Source organism: Strigops habroptila, chromosome 21, assembly GCF_004027225.2.
Source record: "Strigops habroptila isolate Jane chromosome 21, bStrHab1.2.pri, whole genome shotgun sequence".
In the NCBI taxonomy this organism is placed as follows: Eukaryota; Metazoa; Chordata; class Aves; order Psittaciformes; family Psittacidae; genus Strigops; species Strigops habroptila.
In genome coordinates, this window is record NC_044297.2 from 123,509 (window position 1) to 148,713 (window position 25,205).

Here is a 25,205-nt window from a genome sequence, read left to right on the forward strand (position 1 = left end):
TTCTCTCCCAGGTACTTCCCAGCCCAGCCCAGCTCCCTCCAAGCTCTTCCACCTCCCCTGCCCGCTCTGCAGTGCCAGTGCCCTCTCCCCAACACAGCCCAGTCGGGGCTGGCCCCCCAGAGAGCCCACTGCAGGGTGCTCTGGGCAGTTGCACAGAGCCTCAGCCCCTGTGCAGGGCACAGCAGCTCCTGGGGGTCAGCGAGGAGCCAGCCCCACAGAGGGGTGAACGTGGAGGGCAAAAGGGAAAAGAGACACCCAGGATACCCTGAGAGGTCTGCAGCCCCGCCATGCCATCCTATCTCCCCACACCAGCACAACAGCCCCGGCCCTTGGGCTCCTCAAGAGCTCTTACTGCTCCAGGCACAGAGCAGACACCCCAGAGCTGGAGCAGCCAGAAAGCTGATTTCATTCCCCTTCATTCCTGCCATGTGAGGACATATCACAGAGAAGATATTTCCTTATATACAATGAGATACCCATTGACACAAAGTCTGTGGGTCAGACAAGAGGAGCAGATACTGAAGTAGCAGGGGCTGAATACTGACGTGTCTTTGAAGACAACATCACAACAAGAGGAAGAAAAACGCAACTGTAGAGCAGGAAAGACAGACTTGGCCTGTCATGACCTACACTTGGAGCCCTTTGCAGAGGAAAGCAGGCAGTGTATGACTGCTGAAACACATCCAGTCACCAGCTTCCTCACAGCATCCTTGAGCTCCTAGTTCCTCAGGCTGTAGATGAGGGGGTTCACTGCTGGAGGCACCACCGAGTACAGCACTGACACCACCAGATCCAGGGATGGGGAGGAGATGAAGGGGGGTTTCAGGTAGGCAAAGATGCCAGTGCACCATGGCCAGGTGAGGGAGGTATGTGGAAAAGGCTTTGTGGCATCCCAGCTCAGAGGGGATCCTCAGCACGGCCCTGAAGATCTGCACATAGGACCCGAGAATGAAAACAAAACATTCAAATGCTGAACAGGTACCAATCACAAGAAGCCCAACTTCCCTGAGGTAGGAATGTGAGCAGGAGAGCTTGAGGATCTGGGGGATTTCACAGAAGAACTCCTCCACAGCATTGCCTCGGCAGAGGGGTAGTGAAAACGTAGTGGCTGTGAGAAACCCAGTGCCCCAGGCAGTTGCTGCCATGTGGACACAAGCTCTGCTGCCCAGGAGGGTCCCATAGTGCAGGGGCTTGCAGATGGCCATGTAGCAGTTGTAGGACATGACGGTAAAAAGATAAAGCTCAGCTAAGAGAAAAAAAACTCATAGAATCATAGAGTAGTTAGGGTTGGAAAGGACCTTAAGATCATCAAGTTCCAACCCCCCTGCCATGGGCAGGGACACCTCGCACTAAACCATGTGGCCTAAGCTTCTGTCCAACCTGGCCTTGTACACCACCAGGGATGGAGCATTCACAGCCTCCTTGGGCAACCCCTTCCAGTGCCTCACCATCCTCACAGTCAAGAACTTCTTCCTTATATCTAATCTAATCTTCCCCTGTTGAAGTTTGAAGCCATTAACTCCTTGTCCTATCGCTACAGTCCCTAATGAAGAGTGCCTCCCCAGCATCCTTGTAGCCCCCTTCAGATACTGGAAGACTGCTATAAGGTCTCCACACAGTTTCTCTTTTCCAGGCTGAAGAGCCCCAACTTTCTCAGCCTGTCTTCCTATGGGAGGTAGGTAAACATTGACATGTCCTGAAAATCTCCCCTCAACCAACTCTATTTCAATAAGCATCAAAAACTAACTGCACAAAAAAGGAAGAAAAAGAAAATCACAAATCTTAGAAGCTATGAAAGACTGAATGAACTGCAGAGAAATAACCCTAGTGAAGCCAAAGAACTGAATGAGTTCCCTAATGAAAGGCTGTGCCTCATATACCCCAGGCCCCACCCACAACCCCTCCCTCAATGCCCTAGGGCAGGGGTGGGGCAAACCACCAGCTGAGGTATAAGCAGCCTGATGAGCCAGTCTGTTTTCTTTTCTATCTGATGTCTGTAACAAACAAAGGGCCAAATAGAGAAAAGGATTCTCCGGTAAAGCTAAAACACCGGCAGTCTCACCAGGATTACATCTTGTGCTTCAGAACATGGCTATGAAGGTAATTAATCTTTTCTATTCTGCTTTGACTAAGATATAAAAGCATAAGACTGTTTCTAGCCCATGTAGAAGTCCAGCACCAGCATTCTGTCCTTGGTAGCTCTGGTGGTGTTTCCAGTGGCAAAGTGAGAGGCCCAGGACCAACTTTCAGTCCTGGCTCTTCGGATGTGGAAGCCGGGCCCGGACGTTCGTGCTCAATGCAGAGGGCTTAGCAGAGCCTCGAGCAGGCACCGTAGATAATGCATGCAATTGGACTTTTAGGTGGGAAAGCGAGGAGCGAGAGCAATGCCGGTGGCACCGTTGCGGAGCTCCCTGTGTGCAGAAGAGGCCCAGCACCAGCTTTCAGTCCTGGCTCTTCGGATGTGGGAGCAGGGCCCAGATGCTCATGCTCCATGCGAGGGTCTCAGCACAGCCTCAAGCCTGAATCATAGAGGATGCATGCAATTGGACTTTTAGGTGGGAAAGCGAGGAGCGAGAGCAATGCTGGTGGCACCGTTGCGGAGCTCACCGTGTGCAGAAGAGGCCCAGCAGCAGCTTTCAGTCCTGGCTCTTCAGCTGTGGGAGCAGGGCCTGGACACTCGTGCTCAATGCGTGGTGCTCGGCACAGCCTCAAGCCTGCATCATAGAGGATGCACACAATTGGACTTTTGGGTGGGAAAGCGAGGAGTGAGAGCAATGCCGGTGGCACCGTTGCAGAGCTCACAGCATGCAGGAGAGGCCCAGCAGCAGCTTTCAGTCCTGGCTCTTCGGCTGTGGGAGCAGAGCCCAGACGTTCACGCTCCATGTGATGGACTAGGCACAGCTTGGAGTGTGCACCGTAAATGTGCATGCAATTGGACTTTTAGGTGGGAAAGCGAGGAGCGAGAGCAATGCTGGTGGCACCATTGCGGACCTCAGCATGTGCAGAAGAGGCCCAGCACCAGCTTTTTATCCTGGCTGTTTGGATTTGGGACCAGGGCCCAGACGTTTGTGCTCAATGCGACGGGCTCAGCAGAGCCTGGAGCAGGCACCATAGACTATGCATGCAATTGGACTTTTAGGTGGGAAAGCGAGGAGTGAGAGCAATGCCAGTGGCACCGTTGCAGAGCTCACCATGTGCAGAAGAGGCCCAGCACTAGCTTTTCATCCTTCCTCTTCGGCTGTGGGAGCAGGGCCCGATTGTTCTTGCTCCATGCGATGGGCTCGGCACAGCCTGGAGTGGGCACCGTAGATGTTGCACGCAATTGGACTTTTAGGTGGGAAAGTGAGGAGCAAAAGCAATGCTGGTGGCACCGTTGCAGAGCTCACCATGTGCAGAAGAGGCCCAGCAGCAGCTTTCAGTCCTGGCTCTTCGGCTGTGGTTGCAGGGCTCACAGATTGCTATCTTCCTGGCCCTGCTCCCTCAGCTGAAGAGCAAGCACAGAAAGCGGATGCTAGGCCTCTTCTACACCCACATATCTTTTCAAAGGTGCCACCAGCATTGCTCTTGCTCCTTGCTTTCCCTGTTAAAACTAAATCTGCATACTGTCTGGTGCCCACTCTCGGTCTTCCTGAAGCATGGCTCACACAGTGCGAGCATCTGGCCCCTCCTCCCGAAGACATGGGAGAGAATGCTTTTTCTGGGCCTTTCTACACATGGTGATCTCCACAACTGTGCCACCAGCATTGTTCACAATCTTCTCTTTTTGATCTAAAACTGAAAAAGAATCTGCTGACTGCCTCTTTGTTTCTCGCTCTTGGAATTCCTGGATCACGGCTCACAGAATGCAAATGTCCGCATCCTTCTCCCACAGCCAAAGAACGATTACAGAAAGCTGGTCCTGGGCATCTTGTACACCCACAGATATTTGCAAAGCTGCCAGAAGCATTGCTCTGGCTCCTTGCTTTCCCACCTAAAACTGAAGCAAAATCTATATACTTCCTGTCTGGTACCAACTCTCGGGCGTCCTGGAGCACTGCTCAGAGAGTGTGAATATCCGGCCCCTGCTCCTACAGCAGAAGACACCCGACAGAAAGCTGGTGTTGGGCATCTTCTACCCACAGTAAGCTCCGCAATGGTGCCACTGGCATTGCTCTCGCTCCTTGCTTTCGGACAGAAAACTAAAACTCCATCTGCGCACTGCTTCTCTGGTGCCCAGTCTCAGTCTTCCTAGAGCAAAGCTCACTGCGGGCAAAAGTCCAGCCTCTGCTCCCACAGCCGAGGAACTAGGACAGAAATCTGGTGCTGGGCTTCTTCTACACACTGTCAGCTCCACATCAGTGCCAACAGCACTGCTCTCACTCCTTGCTTTCCTTCCTAAAACTAAAACTCCTTCCAATCCATACCACCTGTGGGGGGATGGTGCCCTCAGCGGCCCCTGAGGCTTGCAGCGCTTTTCCTGACATGCGACTCCTCAACTGAGGTCTGCATCTGGATGGGGTAGCTCCTTTACACCAGCTCCCTCCTGCTTTCCTTGGGGAAACTGGGCTGCACCAGGCACAGGAAGCTTTCTCTTCAGTGCCCGCAAACATGTTACACACTATATAATCTACTAAACTTCAAACCTCCTTATCTCTATGACAAGTCCAAGCAGCATCTAATGCGTCCCTTGCACAAGGGACTTGGTAGAAGAGTTCTAGAATGACAGTTGTGAAAGGAGAGTCATAAATATAATTAAGGTATTGCCTAAAGTTTTAACCAGACTTCCGAAAGAAGGGGAAATTTTGAACTCCCTGCAGCTCAAAGCAGAAACCAGAGAGTTGAGAGGATCTGAATGACCAAAGAGCAAGTGGAGACAGAAACGTGAGAGCAATGTCCACTTGTCCAGTCTGCTGGAAAGATGTCCTTAGACATGGCCATTTGATCAGGAGAGGTAGAAGCACCTGAACAGTGAAGGTGATGAAATTATAGACAGAGTAGGGGTAATACAAGTACAGGGTAAGATCAGTATTTGTTCTCTTGCCATTAATACGTTGCCTGGAATTTCTCATTCTGTCATGGTGGGACATGCCAGGTGTAGAATGTACTCGAGTGATTGAGCTGATCGAAATGTGCTTGTATATTTGTGTGCCTACTGAAACAAGAAGTTAATATTTTTCCATTGAAACTGTGAACTCCTGTCACTGTCAGATTGCTCAGTTCACTTGGTTGTTAACCTATCTAATCTATTGTAAAAAAGGCCCGCTAATTGTAACCATATTGCTACAATGGGATGGATGTAACTATATTGTAAAATACTCTTTGTCCCTATGAAACAACTGCCAACAAATGTTGAAGCTAGTCCAAAGAGCTTATGTAATTAGAACAGAAACTGCGCATCCTTAAGCTAAAAGGTAACTAAAGGACATGGTTTAGTGCAAGGTGTCCCTGCCCATGGCAGGGGGGATGGAACTAGGTGATCTTAAGGTCCTTTCCAACCCTTACTATTCTATGATTCTATGGAGGAAAGACCATCTGGGGAAGTAAACACCCACCAGAGGGACTGAAGTTCCAGTAATAGGTCAATAGATGGCAGCAGAGACCATGAAATATTGAATTTCATGCCATACCCAGTTCTTATAATGGGGTGGGACATGCCGCAGAAAATTACTGTACCTGTATTAAGAAAATATAAGCATGTACTGACATATGTACTGATATTACTGGGGAGCACTTGCGAGGAGAAATCCCAATGCAACCCCCCAGCGCTGCTATAAAAGAATACCAGCTGAACAGTCTCGTTGGATGCTAAGTTTGATGCTTTGCTTCACTGTCCCCTGAGGCAGCTCCAGGAGAAAGCCCAAAGCAGAAACGGGCGGCACCACCTGACCATAGAGCTCCATCGTGCGGGAGGGTGCCAGTGGCTGTGGGAGAAGGTGAGCTGGATGCAAGGGACTGGGCAGGCCATGAGCAAGTTCCTGCAAGCCCCCAGCTCAAGAAGAGCTTCTCCTGGGGCCTGGTGGCCTGGGCAGAGCCAGCCTCTGTGCATGCTGTACTGGCTTCCTCCATGGGGTCTGCAGGCAAGGCTTTGCATCCTCCAGCACTGCTGTAGGGAGGGTCTGCCTCTGCCCCTGGTTTCACGGATCTCCGGCCAGGGAACAAGCTGCTGGCTCTGCACCTGGGTCTGCTGCCAGGGCAGGAGATGTGTTGTCTGAGTTGCATGACAGGCTGCCACAGCTGCCCGGCACAGTGAGCTCACAGGGTCCTAGGAGCAGCCGGACATGCCCAAGCAGCCTGCTGGGCACGGCACAGGGGTCTCAGCTACTTGGGGGGGCAGGTCCCTCCTGACCCCTCTGGTACTTCCCGCCTGCCCATTGGCACCTTCTCCTGGTGTCGGGAAGGCATTCAAAATGCCTTTAAATTTCCCAGCATACATTCACTTCTCCAGAACAAAGCCTGTCTTCACATCCAGGGAGACAGCCATGTGTGCAGTTACTTTACAGATGCATATGCCCAAATTCAGCAAAGAAGTGTTTTGCAGTATCCATATAGGAAAAAAAAGTAAGAAAACCCCTCTGGGAAACATGAAAATGAAAACCTCCTTGAAGTGTCATTAAACACCGTGAGGGAGTAAAACAGTTTGAGAAGTCCAGCTTTGGGATTTAGGGACAACACAATGGCAACAACAATGGACAACAATGGCAATGAGTCCGTGAGACATTTTGACCCCACAGCAAGTGGCCCTTCAGCAGAGGGGACTCGAGACTGAAGTGTTATTTCTTTAGACAAAATTCAGATCTGTAGGCAAAAGCTCACCAAGCCTGATGTGTGACCCATGACATTAACCAGAATCAGGTGAAACATTCTGCTAGAGCCCGAGGGCCATCCAGAAAGACCTCTGGGCCTCGTGATGCTTAGTTAAATTATCCAAAGCACAAGCAGTGCTCTCTTCCATCCTTCCAATTACAGGGCAAGATGAGGAAAGAAACAGAAAGAGCCAGCAGACAAATACACGTATCCGAGCCTTGTGTCACCAGCAGAATTGGCGTTTTTTGGTCACAAAACCAGGCCTGCTGGTGGGAGATGGGGTAGACCTCTCTCCAAGGGGGAAAAGGATCTTTACAGAAGAGTCAGCAGGGCCCAGTGAAAGAGCTTTAAACTACACTTGAAGGCAGAATGGGAGAAAGCCAGGCTTCCTAGAGAGAAGCCTGTGGGTGGCAAGGCAATGTTAGAGGGACAGTGTGCACCCTTCACTCTGCCATCTCAGTAGAGGGAGGTCTTTTCCAACCTCAACTATTCTATGATTGTACATATCTCAGCTCAGGCAGAATGGAAAAAGGAGTGGAACAGGCAGGTCGATCTGATCTATAACAGTTACAACACCTGGACAATGGCCAGACACAAAAAAATCAAACTGGATTTGTGGGCATCTGTGAACCAGGCACATGGATATGGCATCCTATAATGGCAGTGACCAAGAGCAGCCTTCCACCCCGACATCAGCATAGCTAGCAAGCTGGGACTTACACAGGCAGTCATAAGGAGGGATTAGAGTGGCTTGTTGGTGAGACACAGCTCCTTGAACATCATGCCAGTCAGGCTCAGTACTTTTCCTACTTGATGTGGGAAGCCTGGAAGACAAAAATGCTGCAGAAAGTCTGTAGTACAGACATGGTCAGGAAACACCCACCCTTGCCATGCAAAGCAATAGAGCTACCAGAGGCTTTCTAAGCTATATCAGCAGTTTCAGTTTTAATAGATTGGCCACGTAACTTGGTATGAGACCAACGTAAGCAACTCAGACCGCCAGGCCCCAGTTTCAACAGCAGGAACTTCCAGTATGAGCCCAATCCAGTGGCAGATTCTTTTCTGCCACAATTAATCTCACATCCTTCACACAAGACTGCAGTTGCTGATACACATCCCAGAGCTCCTCCTTCAAGCCTGAAGCGATCCTGCAAAAGGTGTTGGTTGAACTACAACGGCTGAAGATGTTAAAATGCTTTCTCAGCTCTAGCATAGAGGATTCAAATGCCAAGGCACACGCAACCTGGCATAGACCTCGACTGTAACACCACTCAACAGCAAGCTCTGGAAAGCACTGGACTCACGAAGTCACTAAATCTGTTTCAATTCTTTGCCCATCTGGATTAAGGCCCCCAAGCTACATATTAGACCATGAATCAAGAGACTGTCCACTTACTTTCGATGTGACAGACTTCAGAGTCATGGAAATAAGGTTGTGTCAAGACAAACTTCGGCACCAGATTGTTGCCTCAGGAAGCTCATAAATTTTCCTTTTTTGCCAATCAAGCTCTCAAATAATTCCTTTATGGAAGGGACAAGATAGCAAGTCAGCAAGAGAAGCACAGATCTCTGCTGTTCTCTGAACACTGTTCTCTGCAGCTTAGTTCACCCACATTCCCACTTCATGTAAGGCAATGCAGGTTCTATGGAAGGCAGTGCCAGGTAGGAGCAGAGTTCTGCTGCCCTGTGACAAGCCAAGGTAGTTTCAGATCATTAAGCACAGTTTGTTGGAAAGATCTAGCCTTCTATATTTTAGAATGACACAAGGCATGATGGGAAAAAGGCAGGCCTGGTAAAGGCTACTGTCTCCCTACAGTCACATTCTTTCACCATCTCCCACCACTTTTTTGTATTTTTAAAGCATGCTACATGTAGTTTGCATTCAACTACGAAATAGTAAATTTTAGCAATTTGTAGCACATTAGATTAAAAAGAAAAAATGCACAGAAGAATAAACCAGTCTACTACGCCTGTTGAACTGCAGGTTTTTCGGGGGTTTTTTTGCAGCTGTACAACTATTTCCTTAGCCTCTCTTTTCCCGAGCCTTGAAAAACCATGTTCCATGTCTTCGCCTGGCTCACCACATCCAAGCACTCAAGAGAGCACACCTCTTGCCAGCAGCTTCAGTGTCACGTTACTGGCTGTCAGTATTCTGGTCTGCTGAGAAGCAGAATTGACATGCTGTGCAGGAGAGCCACAGGGGATTCTGCATAAGAAAAGAAGGGAAGAAGCTCCGGAACATAGTCCTAAAAACCGCAATCTCTCTCTCAAGCCAAAAGAAAGTTCACTATAAAGACAGACAAAGCAGCTCCACAGAAGAGATCAGAGCAGCATTCAGCTTGCGAGGAAGGGTTTGGAAAGGAGGCACTTATAACATAACCCTCATTCTACAGAGCAAGAAGAAAAAATCCATCACCTGCTCTTAATAACTGTGTACCCTCAAAGTCTTCTGAATGCTTTCAAAGCAACATTTTAACAGATTGGGAGGAAGATCATGGGGAATGAGTGCAAAAACCAACATTTCCCTGGGTGTAGCCCTGACAGGCCTCATATTTGCATTCTGTTCTGGCTCCTCACTGAGTCCTAGTTGAATTTAATGCATTGAGCTTAAATCCTCATGGGTTTGTGGTTGATCTTTCTGGGGTGGCGGTGGGCCAGGACCAGACTGAGAGAATCAAAAGACGGCTAAGGAGGTGAAGACAGGGTGCGCGAACAGGCTGGCAGCTGCTTACATTTGGGATGTCTCCTTCCCAGATGATGTGGTTGGACTTGCTAGATTTTCTTTCTAGCTCGGTGTTCTACTGAGACACTGCCTTCCCCAGGACTGCACAGGCCTGCAAAAGTCCGTGTAATAGACATCCAGAACTACAAGACATACACATGTGTCAATATTCAGACAACCCGCACCATCCATCTCCCAGACACAAGGCCATGAAAAGACGTCATTTCATGGAGAGTTTACTTAAAGGTCTTCCCATTCATTCACTTGGGGTGAACCTATATCAGGTTCTCCAGTATGTCAGCAAGAGTGAAGTCCCATCACATGTAGTTTACAGAAAGTTTCCTTTTATTCCTGCACAAAAACCTGCACACCTCTAGGAATGCCACAGGAGGAAGCCCGAGTTTCCTTCCTTGCCAGGGGTTGTCCCTTCCCCCCAGCTTCTCCCCCAGAGCCTTGGGGAGCTCCCGGGCAGGCTGAGTGCTGATCCTGGCAGGCAGCAGAATCCCTGCCCCGGCACACAGCCCCTGGGGTGCAGGGACCCTGCTCGCAAGGACAGCGCTGGGCACCACTCCCACATTCACACCCTGCAGCCAGCCCTGGGACAAGGGACGTGGTTCGTACAGTCCCTCACAGGGTGCAGAGGGAAGCCCTGCTCTGCAGCACATTCTCCTCCTTATCTACACACAGAAACTAAGAGAGTCCTCCTGACAGATCCCATGGACTGTCCGAGGCAGCAGCTTGAGGAGATCCCTCCAGGAACTGCAGCTGCATTGCCCTGCACCCAGAGCCTTACCATGCACAGGGCTGGGAACGTTTCTCCTGCAGGCAGCTCTCAGCATCCTCCACTGCCAAGTGCCTTTAAGCTCTCTGAGGCTCGCAGGTCTGCCCTCGGTGCCTGCAGGCAGTGCCCCAGCCCTGCTCCTGGCCAGAGCTGTCTCTCTGCAGTGCTGCCCGCTTGCCAGCATCTCTCTGCATCCCAGGAGCCCCGCCCAGCTCAGCAGCAGAGGCCCAGCCCAAGGTGGCACTGCCTCTGCCCCTCTGGGCTCCCTGCAGGGCTCCCTGGGGCTCCAGGGGAACAGCATGGGAAACAGCCTGAAGCAAGCACTGATGTTCCCTCCCTCAGCTGGGAGACACATTTATTTCTGCACTGCCATTTCTCTGCTGAGAGGCAGAGTTTGGTCTCAACGTCAGCTTTCTTAGAACTGTAGAATCATTTAGGTTGGAAAAGATCAAGTTGGATCAAGTCCAGCCATTAACCAAACACTGTCAAGTCCACCACTGAGCCATGTCCACAAGTGCCACATCTACATATCTTTTCAATACCTCTAGGGATGGTGACCCAATCACTTCTCTGGGCAGCCTGTTTCCTGTCCCATCATTAGATAGGACAGGCAGACCAGGACAGGCAGGGATCACCTTTACCCCCGCTGAAGGAAGGGATTCAGCCTGGTTAGCTGAGGCATCTCCTCCTGGGACTGTAGCCCTGGAGCTGGAAGAGGACTCAGCTCCCTCTCAGGCTCACCACAAATCCACAGGAGGTGGGATTCCTCCTGCCTCTGCTCAGGTCGTCATTAAAAAGGCACCCACATGTGAGCTCCTTGTCTCAGCTCCCATGGTCATTAACAGTGATGGGGGCCAGGGGTGAGGTGTCCAGATGCAAATCTCCAGTGACATTTGGCATTACAGGGCTGGTCAAAGTTACATGCAGGTAATAGAGACAGGTAGAAGATACATGCAAGGCTGATATAGAGACAAGACAGTATCTTTGGGAATATTCTTATAGCGCTCAGAGGCATCAGCCATCAGTTGCAATCAGTAAAGCGTAGTCTGGCCTTTCTGCCACCCATTAGTGCAGGCATTGAGTGAACACAGAGTACATCACTGCAGGGTCTTTACTCACTCCCTTCATGATTCAGGCAAGGAACAGCCCAAGCATTTTAGCTGTGTGCCTGAGTCCATCTGGCCTTCAGAGGTAGCGCTGGCAAAGCACAGCAATGGGTCATAGCAAAACTCAGTCAAACTCAAACGGGAATTCAAGGGCACCATGATGAGCTGCTGCTACTTCAGAAACAGTTAAAGAAGAAACAAGATAACACAGCACCACTACTAAGTAAAGCAAGAGTACATGCAGGTAGAGCTCAGATAGTCTATCTCCTCTTTGCCTCAGTTCCCACCAGCAAGGTCTCCCAGGCCTTTGCTCTTTAAGGAGGACTCTGGATGGGAAAGGGGAACAACCAGCACTGGATGGGCATCAAGCCAGAGGTTACTTTGCAAACTACACCCTTACCAGTGCATGGGACCAAAGGGGCTGCATCCAAGGTACTGAGAGAATGTTTTCCACCCGGACGTGCTGGTCTGTTCTTTTCCGAGGAAGAAAGGCACTGGACTCTGGGAGGCATCATTTAAAATCCTGTTCCTTAGGTCTAGCTCTGTAAGGGGAGAATTGTGCAGATAATCTCATGTCCCTTTGATGGCTGGAACCCCGGGAGGTGTAGCATGGAGAGAGGAAGGATGAGAGGGATGGATGCCCCCTGCATGAAGGGGAAGCTTGGATTTCTGGAGGTCCTTTTGTGTAGAGAATTACCACTTTTTCTTCCTGTAAAAATGAAAGGTTTTTCTGAAGATCTGGTAGACTGGAAGCTAGTTTCAAGCTAAAAGTACCATCCTTCCTCAGTGGTTTCTAGATAATTTAAGGACAGGCAGTGCTCTTTTTTGAGATTTTTTTTAAGAATTAAAGCAAATTGTGGATTTTACAATCACTTCATAACTCTGAATATGACAGTAAAATTAGTAATTTTAACGTAAAAAAGTAGGTAAACAGAAGCTTATGGTGTTGCTATTAAACTTGCAGAAAAGAAATCATGTGATTATACATGATTAATTTTTCTAAGAAGTGTAGAATTTGATCTGACCAAATTGTCTTTTTGCTGTTGCTAGTACTGCTGACAAGACAGTTTTATAGAGATACCCATAAGTTGGGGGAACTGAGAAAGATACAGATATTGTTGAACTGTTCAAATGCTTTAAAGTTCAGTTGTCTTTGCTGTTGCCTGCTGGAACTGCTCTCTTCAGAAAGGGAAAAGATTCTTTATATCAGTGAAAACAATGTGATTTCTTCAGTAGATTGGAGATTTTTAGAGCACATTTTTCATGTGGGAGATAATAATCAAGCTTGAGGAATTACTTGACTGTACAAAAGCAGGTAATGTGTCCTGCCATCCTGCAATTTGATAACATTTTAAATAATTTCTAAATCCAAAAGCACCCAATCAGGAAAAAACGGGAGTTGAAATTCACATCATCACAGGAATTGCCCTAAACAATGATGCCTTCGATGATTCAAGTACTTTTCAAATGCCTATCGAAACACAAAAGGCAACTGTATGATGAAAAATAAACAGTTGGAAGCTATAGGTAGTTTTCATCTCACTGAGAATGGAATGGATACTGCTTTTCTGGAAAAAGCTTTTGTGAAGCATAGCACTGTGAGAAAGCATGCTAATGCTGCATGTGAGGAGCGTTTCAGTTTTAAGTAAGATTTATTAAAAATGTTACTTTGTGGTTATCTACATAACTTTATTTTCCCCCTGAGATTTATGATTTAAACATTTCTGGCTCTGTCAGTGTCTGAATGAAAAATATTCCTTAGCACTTGATTGAATCTGAAGAAATAGCTGTTCTAGAGAAGAGTGTAGAAAGTCAGTTTTTTGATAAAGGTGATAAAGAAGTTGAGTTAAAGAGACAAGAAGCTGTAAAAGAGTTGTTTCCGAGTGTCCCAGGCAGAGCTGCTGAGGTAAGTTTCAGGTTGCATTTATTAGCCCAGATGCTGTGAATCATCCAACACTCGAAAGACATTTATAGCATTCTTTCATACAGTGGGCTATATGCCCATACAGTGGGCTATATGCAAGAAGCCTTGCTCTTGGACCTATGTGCCAGCGATTCCATAAGTGGTGTGCTTGTGTCTGTAATGGTTGTTTCCCAGGGGCAAATAGTGGTACAAATCACCTGGATTTCTAAAAAATCTACACCAATTGGCCTTCTGTGTTTTAACAAAACTGACGACGGTAATGTGTGTTAATTTACTGAATGTTACCATAGAAAGAGTAAAAAGAGCAAGTGGACTGGAAATGCTCTCTTGTAATTGATATAATGATTTGGCTTACTGGGGTGTTGGCATTTTTGCAGAGAAATTTCTTTTTTAATTGAAGATAAGCAGACAAAAAAACCTCTCCATCTCAAAGTAACAGCAGTGGAGCTGTATTTTCGTAGTTGAATTAGTCCGGTAATCAAACACAAATGCTGGTAGAATTAGAATTTAGTTTGACATGCTAAGCATCTGAGAAACCTGCTATCCATGAAGGCCTTATTTTCAGTTTTAAAAAGTACCTTTTGGACTGTGTTCTCTGAGTGGGTTATTTTGCACAGAAGAACTAAAAATGTTCATATGTCAACTAAAAGTTCTGTCTTCTTCAACTTGAAGCTCTTGGTTGAGAGGAATAAATTAATACAGTTTCTGTACTGGATTGTCTTACAAGAACAATAAAACAGCAGTAGTTTGTTAAAAAGTGCTCTGCAGAGACTTCCTGCTAGCGGGGCAAAGCTTTCCTTTCTCAAGGGACATCAGTGTTCAAGACCAGATGATCAGTCTGCAAACTTTACTCAAATAAATTTGTAGTTTTATAAAGTTAATTTTAAATTGTGGAGGAAATGTTGTGGTCTGAATATATTTTTTTAATTCAAAAGCATCTTAGTTGACTTTTTCTAGGTTCTTGAAGTTCGTGTTCAGCTTATTGTGGCAGTAACTTCTTTTATCCAGGAATTTTTCAGAGTTGTGAAAATTGCTGAGAGCAATTTGAACAGTACTGGGATGATGAAGAGGAAGAGTAGTGCCTGAAGAAAGCTGCCAGAGTAGAAGAAAAGGTAATCTGATGTCATTGACATCTGATACTTCTTTAAAGCACAAAAAACCAAATAAAAGAAAAAAAAGGGGTTTTTTCCTCCCCCCTTCTTATCGTCATTTTCCTGGCTTACAAGTCCATAAATATCCTTTGGAAGTGCGTGAAGTCCTATTATAATTAGTATAGGCTCACTAGCCTTCCCTTACACTGCAGTGCTAAAAGGAAACAAATGTCTCTGGATATGGTTGTGGATATGGTTTCAGTTATTTCTGTAGGCAGCTGTACGCAATTCCCAGCTTTTAACAGACTTCTGTACAGTAATTTTTCCAAATAAACACACACAAATATTCTTCCCAGCTCTATTTGACACCAAACTTGCTCCTGTCATTTTTTTCTAGGCAGATTGTGTGTAATTGACACTGTTCTGTTCATAATCAGTCATCAAAATTCCTGCTAGAATTTATTTGCGTGCTTTTCAATGGGTAAACTTTTTCATATGTTTCCATCCATCCTGCTAAAATGATTATCAAAATCTGAGTCCTTCTTCCTATTTTTTAAAGCATTTTGATTCAGTTCAGTTTTTTGGGACCTGACTTTGCAGGGAGAAATGTGTTCAGAATATGCTACCCTTTTCTCATGCCTTGTGCATGGCAAGTTTATAATACAGAGTTAGCTAAGATGTATTTCTTGTTGTGATGCAGTCTGACAGCTGGTTTTTGTAAGTGACTAAAGTGAAACCACGACCTGGAAACACATCCTGCATTATTGTTGGGTACCATGTGTCATTCAAGGAATTTGCAAACATGGAGTGAATGAGTGCTGATGTATGTTAGATTATTAATGCTCTGGGACTTACAGTTCCCCTAGGGCAAGCAGGAAATAGTTTATGGGAATACCTTCCATCAAGCATTTCATCACTGCCTGGGTGACACCTTTTTAAAGTAATTGTGAGCAAGTAGTTCCATACATCTGTTTTTTTAGGACCTTGAGGAAGTAGAAGTTTGGATTCTGAGAGCCTGACCATCAACATGTTTGCATTTAGAAAAAAGTAAAAGGACTAAAAACCAAAAAATGTTTGTTTTAATGCGTGTTAATGCCACATTAACTTCCACTTTGCAGACATCACTGTGTCATCGAACAAGACCTTCCAGCAAGGCTCCTGTAGAAAATCCATTGAATATAATGTTGCACCTTATGGCCACCCAGACAAAAACTAGCTATTTTCTGCCAGGTTAATACACTATATTAGCTTGTGGAGGATCATATGAGCAGCAGATTCTATGATTCTGTCTAAAAATGAAGGTATTGTGGCTAGGTAAACTGTTAGTGTTTCCTTTTGGAAGAGACCAATGTGACTTTCACCTCAGAAACACAGGACTAATAACTTCATTCCAAGTGAGATTCAAACTGGGGTCCTGCACATTCTAGTGCATCTTCTAGTCTTCCTCTTTCCATTTTGCATGTCCCATGCAACCACAAAATGTGTCCTCATATCTTCTAGACACTGATACCTTGTTTTAACTCAAAATTACAAGTTATCATAGCGTGATTATCACCCCAGAACACCAGTACTAGTAGTCAACCAATGAATATTAGAGGACATTGTCACTTTTTACAAGCAGTTGATCCACAGGGATCTAAAGCAGCTATCTTTGTAAATTTATCATTTACAAAATGAAGCTGTCTCCAGAGCTCACTATACTCTCAGTGTAAGCCAACACAGGATTGAGTGTTTTCACTGGGACAGGGCAGAATACAGTGATCTGTGCCATGGAAAAGCACAGCCCAAATGGCCACGCTGCCAGTGAAGTTACTGAATTAAAGCTCTGCAGGCTAATATATCTTAAGAGGAAGAATATTTGAAATATCACGACAGTCAGATGAAGTTCATGAATACTGGAAAAAGGGAAACACAAACCTCATTTACAAGAAAGGGAAAATGGAAGACCCTAGGAACTACAGACCGTTCGGTCTCACCTCTGTGGCAGAAGGCAGTTCCGGCCCTGTGAACTGGGTCTGGGCCAGAGCCCGAGCCCTGAACCTTTGGGCTCAGAAAAGAGCACCGGTGGGGTGTTTCTGAGGTCAAAGCTAGGGCCAGGCGGGGGGGATCACTGGGAGGGTTTGGGCACTGGGAGAGGGCTGGGATGGTGAGCCGCCCCCCCTCTCGAGAGCGGATGTCTGGTTGCATTTTTCCCCCAATACCAGGAAGCAGGCATGCACCAGGCCAACAGAAATCAACGTCTCTGGGACATAAGGTGTTTTTCCCACTGTGTTAGGCTCCAACTCTTTTTTTACTCGGGGCATGTATAACCACCACGAGGGTCCTGGACACTCTAGCTCAGGGCTGGAAAGTGAGCAATTATGACAAGTCATACTCATCTACATGGAATGACAGTGATTGATTTAAATCCTGACCACAAGCCAGGCTCAGGTCAAAAAACTTAATCTGTAACTGGCTGGAGACAGAGCCGGGGAGGACACCAAGGAACTGGAGATGAGGAGGGGCTGAAGCAGCAAACTGGACTGGGTCTGGACATGACCTGCAGCCACAGCAGAACTGGAGCCATTCAGGGTTGGACCTGAGAAACAGAGGAGCAGAAACAGAGATCTGAGGCTGCAGTCAAGCCCGAGCCATAAACAAGCTGGAGCAGCAAAAAAAAGGAGCTGTTTTTGGAGAGGAAACCATTGACCTGAAGCTGCAAATAATCTGGAGCAACAACAAAAAGGAACTGAGGAGGTCCGTAAGCTGGACCTGAACCCAGAGCACAAATCAACAGGCACTGTAAATGAGCTGGAGCCAAAAAAGAACTGGAGTTGTCCAGGAGCTGTGGCCGAAAGAAATGGGGATGTGAACCAACACAGAATAACCAAATCAAACCTCAAACACTAAATCAAAAAAGCAAGCCCAAACCAAAAGCAAAAAAATCCAAACACAATCTCAAAGCAAATCCCTCTCAAAAAAGAGGGGCCCAAACCTCCAACCTGGAGCCGTCTCCTGGAGCCGTCTCCAAGCTAGCGCTGTGCACTTGTCTCAGCATCACTGACATGCGAATGAAGGGCAACAAGACTGTTGATGCAGCAGCCTGGCTGATTCCTGAGGATTAACTGTCCATACACTCTGGCTCCTCTGTCCACCCCTGTGCAGGACAGACGTGGCAGACTCAGGTCTTGGCAACGACTGGGAGCTCAAACTGGTCAAAGTTTTCTGTGAGATGGAGCTGAAACTAAAGCAGAAACCAGCAGGAACTGCTAATAAAGAGGAGCAGGGCCTGAAAGAATTGGGAAAATGGACCAATACACCAACCAACCCCAACTCGAAACCCAAACCCAAGTCAAAAAAGCAACATAAAAGCAAACAAATAAAACAGAAATCAACCAAAGCCAACCCAGAAACAAAACCAAAGCAAAAAGAGGCAAATCCTCAAACTGTGTGCTGAGCAGCACACTCCTCACACTGTTATCAGGCGGACGCAGTCAGGAGAAGCAGCAGGTGGCGGTTTGTGAGCAGTACCGCGTAATGGGGTCGGTTGTAGCCTCCGGGGAGCTCGGCACAGATCTGATGGAAAAATTTGCAGCTACCGGCTCCCACGGAGTGGGGGGAAGAAGAGCGAATGGCAGAGAAAGGACAGCACAGCTGTGCCTGCGGCTTTGGGCAGGGGGAATGAAGGAGAGTGTTTAGAGAAAACAAGAGCTGCAAGAGCAGAGAAGTACTGTGAGAACATCACAGCATTCCAGGCTATTCCAGTTGTCTTCTGTTTTGCTGGTTCTGTCAAAATTACAGCCGCTTTCTTCTTCTTTCTGAAGTTAGTTGTTACTCTTCCTCTTATCCAGAAAGGCTTCCACTTCTCCTCAAACTCTGGGCACTTGAAGGAATTACTTGCTCCATGGAATTCTAAAATCCAGTTTTAGAAATCCACCACTTCTTCATTGCCTCAGTGTTGAAGGTCTTTCCCTTCCCAGCCATGGTCAGTCAGTAAAGCATCTTGAGAAATAAACTGAAGAATTAAGCCACAAATGAACACACTCCAAACCTACTCCAGATGGATTTCTAGTAGCAGTTACTGAAAACTAACCTTCACTTTCACTGCAACCATACCTAAACCCAACCCTTCAGAGCCTCAAAGGCTGTTGCTGCTGGAAATCTCTCTGCAGTGGCGAAAGTACACAGGCTAAAAAAAAGAAAGAAAAAAAACAGCAAACAATTGATATTTTAGTTCACATGAGGAAGTTAAGGCCCAAAGACAAGAACTTGGAGTTTACCTGGAGACGGAAAGACTTCCTCACTATCACCTGAGCTAGACTAGGATATTTGCTATCTCCTGCAAATATACTACGTACTCAATACAGAAAAGGTGAAGGATTCTTCAGAGCCTGCAGGGTTTCCTTCTAGTATGGTGAAAGAAAGGTTTTTTAACAGATACCTGTGAGTTTACAGAAGCCAAGGGTCATAATACTTGCTAATGAGGTGTCTTTAATACCAAAAAATCAGTCTCCACCTTGTGTCTCTTGTTAATCAGTTTAAATACACAAAAGGCAATGCCTGTGCACATTAATAGAAATGCAAAAACATTCTTTGACAATTTTGTCATAGAAGTTGAAAAGGCCTGCGCAGTCACAGAAATTGAACACTTTGGGGAGAGCCAGTACACCCAACATGCCTCCTGCTCCTGCAGGATACCCACTGCAATGTTGTACTTTGTTGTTGGAAATTTTTTATCTGTGTGAGGACTGACAGCAAGGCCTCGTGAAAACTCTTTGGCTAACAATACCTATGTGTAACATCCAAACCAAAACTCCTAGGCATAAAAACTAAGAGGAGGAAAGAGGAAAAGATTTCACTATCTTCACCAGCCAGAAACCCACATTTCATGAGTGATGAGCCAAACCTCTCCATTCCGTTGGATATTTGCCTTCTCTAGCCCTTACCTACACTGCACTAAAGAGTCCTTCTAGAACAAAGGTTTTGGAGGGTAGAGGAGAGCTGTGACCCAGTTCTTTCTGTTCTTCAGGATTTTCCTCTGTGGTCACGGAGTCTTGCACCCTTTGAGCAGCACTCTCTGTGGACGCACTGGTGTAGCTTACAAAAAGAAGTTCTCCATCACAGCCTTCTACAGAAGTTAATGCTTGGGCTGCTTCCATCACAAAAGATATTTCTGAAGCTGAGTCAGAGCTGCCAGATGACTAGCAGAAGATAGGGCTACCACCCTCAAATGGAAGAACTTCTACCTAATATCTAACCTCAATCTCCCCTCTGACAGGTTTAAGACTTTCCTTCTTGTCCTCTTCCTAGAGTTCCTTCTTCTCCCTACCTAGACACCAAGACAGGATTCACCAAAGGATCTGCGTTTGTCCTGTGGGGCAGTTGTCATCTCCCTGTGCCTCCGGTGATGGGTTCCAAGGGGTTCCGGAATCAGACACCAGATGGCTCTATCACACATTGGTTCACCATGAACAGGGATCACAAGCGATGCATGGAGCCTCCGGGACAGCCATAGTGGGGAGCATCTCCCACTCCTTCACAGTCAGGCTGATTTCAACCTCCAGTACAGGCAGCTGCTGGGATCCCCAGGTCACTCCAGAAATACAAATGGGTTCTCCCATTCTCTATGGAAAAGTGCCACTGCAGGTGCTGGTGCTATTCCAGTTGTAGGAGCAGGGGATAAGGGAGGATGAGGCACTGGGCTTGTTCATGGGCTTGGAGCTCAGCTCTGCCTGCAGAGGTGCTGGGGGCGAAGCAGGAGCCTTGTGTGTGCAGGAGCTGCTGGTGTCAGAGGTGCTGAGCAGGTGTGAGGGCAGGAGCAGCCCCTGGGCAGTGAAGCTGCTGGTGCTGTCACTGGGAGCTCAGCACAAGGGGACCTGCACGGAAGCCCACCAGGCATTGCGGAAGGCAGGAGGGGTCCCGGTGGGCTCTGGTAAAGCCCAGGCCAGCACCGGGCATTGGGGAAGACTCAAGTTCCTGGTAGGTTCTGCAATGTCTGTCACCAAGGTTCACCCTCTTTCTCCCTGTCCCCTTAAAAGAGATAGTAGCCTTCCCATTTAGAAAAGAGTCCACCCAACTGCCTGCCAAGGGACGGCACGGGCTGGCACAGGCAGGGTTTGGCAGTAACGCTGAGGCAGCTCCCCAGGGGCTCCCCACCCAGACCTGTTGCGTGGCACAGGGGCACTGTGCATCTCTGCAGGGGCACAGCTCTCCGAGGGCATCACCCATGCGGATAAGGTGCCAGAGCCAACTTCTACCCACTGCCTGCCACCGCTCTCTCTTCTCAGAGCAAAACAATTCCTTGTGAAGGCTGTTCCCCAAAGAAAGAGGAACCAAGTCATGCCTGTTCTTGCCTTCGTGGGTTTATCAGGGCTTTCTGGCTCTCTAGTTGCAGGTGCCGATCTCCTGTTGCTTGTTTAAGCCCTGGCACTCCTGCTGCCCCCAACCACCCACTGCAGTTTTGCTGTTGCTGTTGAGTTTAAAATGATCTTTTCTCTCTTCAACAATGGCTGCCATCTGCTCTTATGGACAGGGTAGATGCTGCTTGGGGCGAAATCTCATGGGAGGGATTTGGGGTCATCCCTTGTCCCAGAAACCTTGCTAATGGGTATCAGGGCTGAGTGATTTAGGAATCAAAGCGCAGCAGCACTGGCTAGGCTGGATGAGGCTTTGAGCAACCTGGTCTAGTGGAGGTGTCCCTGCCCATGTGCTTACAGAAAAAAGGAGCTGGATCTGAAAATGAGGGTAAAGGAACAAAGATGAGGTTCTGGGGGAACTCCACCTCTGGACTCTTTCACCAAGGTTCACCCTTTTTCTCTCAAGGAGTAGATGCCTTCCCATTTGGGAAAAAAATGCACTTATCCTCTTCTCAGTGGCTCAGGGAGAACTGCAGACAGAGAGAATTTTGTCCCATACTCTGGAGACCTGGAGAAAAAGACAGGTGCCCTTTGTGTAAAAGCATTTGGGAGGTTCACGAGAAGAGGAGGAGATGAGAGAAGACTTGAGGAAAGAAGAGGTGCACAAGTCCCCTCTGGCCCTCATGGGGTACTCCTTTGGAGAGCTGAAGGAGCTGGCAGATGGTTTGTGAGGCCACTCCAGGAGGGATATGTGCCTGAGGACTGGAGGAAGTAAAACTGATGTGGGCTGATGATGGAGAGTGCACTGGATCAAGTGGCTGAGTTGCTGCCCCAGGAGGTGGGGACCCGTGGAGCCAAGTCAAGCTGGAAGCCAGTATGGAGAAGCACAGCCCAGGGCAAGGGGCTTCTTCCTGCTGCTCTTCTGGGGCTATTGCTTGTTTGTGTTGATAGGCTGCCTGCCTTTTTAGATGAGAATAGATCCACCAGCAGCCAAGAAGTGCCAGCGCCCTAGGTATGGTATATGAGATGAAATTCCACAAGTGTAAAGACATTTTAGAGAGCCTCAGCAATTGCATCTAGAAGGAGAAACAGAAAACATGTTACAATAGTCACAGGGAATGGAACAGGAAGACTCAAGTTTTATAAATGCCTTGAAGTATTTCTAGTAGCAGGAACAGGCTTGTTTTCCAGCAGCTCTTTCAATTCACATCTCTGCTCTACCAGCAGAACAAGAATCTTACATAAGACCAGGGATCTCTGGACATTTCTTACAATTATACTCATCAGTTTCACCTTTCTTCCCCTTTACACCCAGAACAATTTCACCTTCTTTCTCCTGCCTCCCCTTTGCAGGCCAGTACTACACACAGGGACAGCATCCAGCACTGCAGTTTCTCCAGCAGCAGGCTGGGTTCACAGCACAGATGGACCACAGGCACCCCAAGGCGCAGCCTTGATGCTCTGCAGGTCTCCCCAGTTCTCCACTTGAAAGGCAGCATCCCATTCCCGAGGGCTCCATAGGCTGACAACACATGCTTCTCTGGAACATAACTCCTCACTGAAGGGGAAGTGCTTGGCACATGTTCTCCCGCACAGTGTTGCAACAGGCTGGTGTGCAGGCACACAACACAAGTCTGCAGTTCAGCAGGAGCCCAACAGCAACACACAGCTCCTCCGCTGACTTTTACATGCACAATGGAGAAATTCCCTAGCAAAGAGCAGCTACAGCCTGAGGAAGCAAGTGTCTCCTGATGACCACATGTCCCTCTAAAAGATTTCACAGCAGTGAAGGTGGGAAATATGCTGTAAGACCCTTAGAAGAGTGGAATGGATCTAGCAAAAGCAGCCAGAAGAGAGAAACCACTCCTTAGGAAAACAGCTCTGAAGCCTGTTCTACATGAAATTTACTACACTGGCAGCTGCTCCTCCTCTGACTTTCTAGTGTTGAAAGCTGTCTCTTTTACTCAGGAAAGCATATGAACCCTCTCCCACCTGGACTCATGTCCCAGCCACACTCCCCATCCACATGCCTCCCCTGGGTTATATGAGGCAGGGCTGACAGGCCTTTCCTTTTCCTTCACAAAAGCCTACAGCTGGCACACAGAGCTAAACAGCTCCCCACATCCCCAAATGAGCCCCTTGCTGCAAAGTACTCTCAGTTGCTATTTTCATTGGGCAGGAATTTATGCAAAACACCACATGTCTGGCAATGCTTACACACAACAGGCTTTCCTCCAAATGGGCCCCAAGACCTCTGCCAATGAGCACCAAAGAGAAAGATTCTCTCAGGAGATAGCAAAGTCCTAGAAATGGACCTACCCCCTGGAAAAGAGTATGAGCTGGTTCCTCTTTGCAAGTACACATTTCTCAGACAAGACAATTCCTCAGACAGGACAAGGCAGCCTATCAACTGTGCTTAGTCTATCTCCAGTGGGAAAATGCTTTTCCTGTCACAGAAAGCGTTCTGAGCAAGGCTTCCAGGTACCACTGTCCTTCGAGGCCTCCATTTTCACCAGCATGTGATTCCATTCCAGCTAAGGGACAAAACCCTGCCTCCCTCAGACTCAAACTGAGCATCCAAGACTCAGAGAATTTCATATTCCAGATTTCTCACCTCCTCCAGCCACTCTCTCCTATCCCTTCCCCACTGCTTGTTGCAGAGTCGCAGAGTCATAAAGTCATAGAATGGTTTGGGTAGGGAGGGACCTTAAAGCTCATCCAGTTCCAACCTGCTGCCACAGGCAGGGACACTTTCCACTAGAGCAGGTTGCTCCAAGCCCCTGTGTCCAACCTGGCTTTGAACACTGCCAGGGATGGGGCAGCCACTGCTTTTCTGGGCAAGTGTCTGTGCCAGTGTCTCACTACCCTCAATTTGAGGAATATTTTCCTAATATGAAACGAAATTAAATTAAATAAATTAAATTAAATCCATTTTCCACTTGGAACAATTGTGTCTCCTTAAAGATTTTTCTGAAGCGTAAAAACTTCTGACATTTCAGGCAAGAAACAGGCTCATCATTACTTGACAAATGGTCAGTGCAGGGATTAGAATCGAATAGCATAGCACTGCATAACATAGTCCTGTCGCTGGATCCCAGGTAGAAGAGATCAGCACCTCCCTGGGGTTTCAGTTAGTGACAACACTTTTTTTTCTGTTTGTTTACTAGCATGTGTATAAACTCAAACCAGTTCTCATAAATAAAGTTAGCATTCAGTTAGCCTTGTGGATTCCCTGGCATGCCTGCATTACATTTCTAAGTAGCATCTTGCCATAAGGTGACACAATTATATCCAAAAAATAAACCTGAAAAAAAAGTAAAAACTCGGGAGTCATAGGGAAGGCATAGTTAGAAATAATTAAAGTAAAAGTAAAAGTAAAAGTAAAGTAAATGAAAAGCAGAGCAAAAGCATCTCCTTCTTGTCCGCTAAGAGTGCAACTGCTTTTTTTTGTGGTTAGCCATAGGGAGGGTGGAAGCTTCACATCTCTTTTTACAAGCGTTTTCTCTCTCACTGTAAAAGCACTGCAGCCTCAGGTGCTTCTGGTGTCAGAGCGACACTTAGTGTGACTCTTAAAGCCAACTCACATCTGGTCTGAAGTGGGGGGGTTTGGTTTTGGTTTTGTTTCTAATACATGTATTTCTCTATGTGTTTCAGAGCAGAACCTGGATCTTAGTGTGGTGGGCATAAACCCCTGAAAGCTTGCCAATTATTGCTGCACAGTTGTCCTGGGTTCAGCACTAAAAATTGTTTTTCCCCTTCTTAGCAGCCAACTTCAAATGAGTTCATATTTTTTTATAAAGGATGCACAAAAGCTTTGATTATTTCTTCATTGCCTTACATTTTGGTGTTTGGTTTTTTGTTGTTTTGTTTTGTTGGGGTTTTTTGTTTTGGTTTCTTTTTTCCCCAGTTCTTCTGCAATATTATCTTAGGGTTGTATGAAACCTTCATGGAGATGTTGTTCCTGCTGCCCTGAGAGCGGAGTATCTGGAGGCGAACTCACCCACCAGCCGGCAGTGTGGATCATCGGGGCCCAGGTTCTGGGGAGACGCTGGCTCAGGCGAGTCGGCTGTGTCCCATCTGGCTTGACAAACTGCCACCACAATCCACAAGTGGCCCGTGCCCCCTGCAGCAAGAGGCTGGGATGCAAAGTAGAGAATTACAAGGGTGTCCCAGACACACTGGGGAACCCCAAATGTGGTTTTACACAGGGCACTCATAGCCTTCAAACGTACTACACACTTGGACTAAGCACTAGCACCCTCACCACCTTCACAGGGAAGACCTTCTACCTAATGTCTGAACTAAATCTCCCCTCTGTCAGCTTAAAGCCATTCTCCCTTGTCCTGTCACTGCACAGTCTTGTCAAAAGCCCCTCTCCAGATTTCTTGTAAGCTCTGTTTAGTTATGGGCTTAGTAAGGTGTCCCTGGAGCTTTCTCTTCTCCAAGCTGAACATCCCCAGCTT

At 47.3% G+C, this 25,205-nt stretch overlaps 1 long non-coding RNA gene across 1 annotated transcript; it reads left to right on the plus strand.

Annotated features, from left to right (window-relative positions):
* The first annotated feature begins 742 nt into the window (after positions 1-742).
* Positions 743-20,235, plus strand: LOC115618505. The gene is made up of 3 exons (XR_003994824.1): positions 743-819; positions 11,257-11,264; positions 20,225-20,235. It is a non-coding gene; the product is annotated as an uncharacterized LOC115618505 (long non-coding RNA).
* Positions 20,236-25,205: the final 4,970 nt, after the last annotated feature.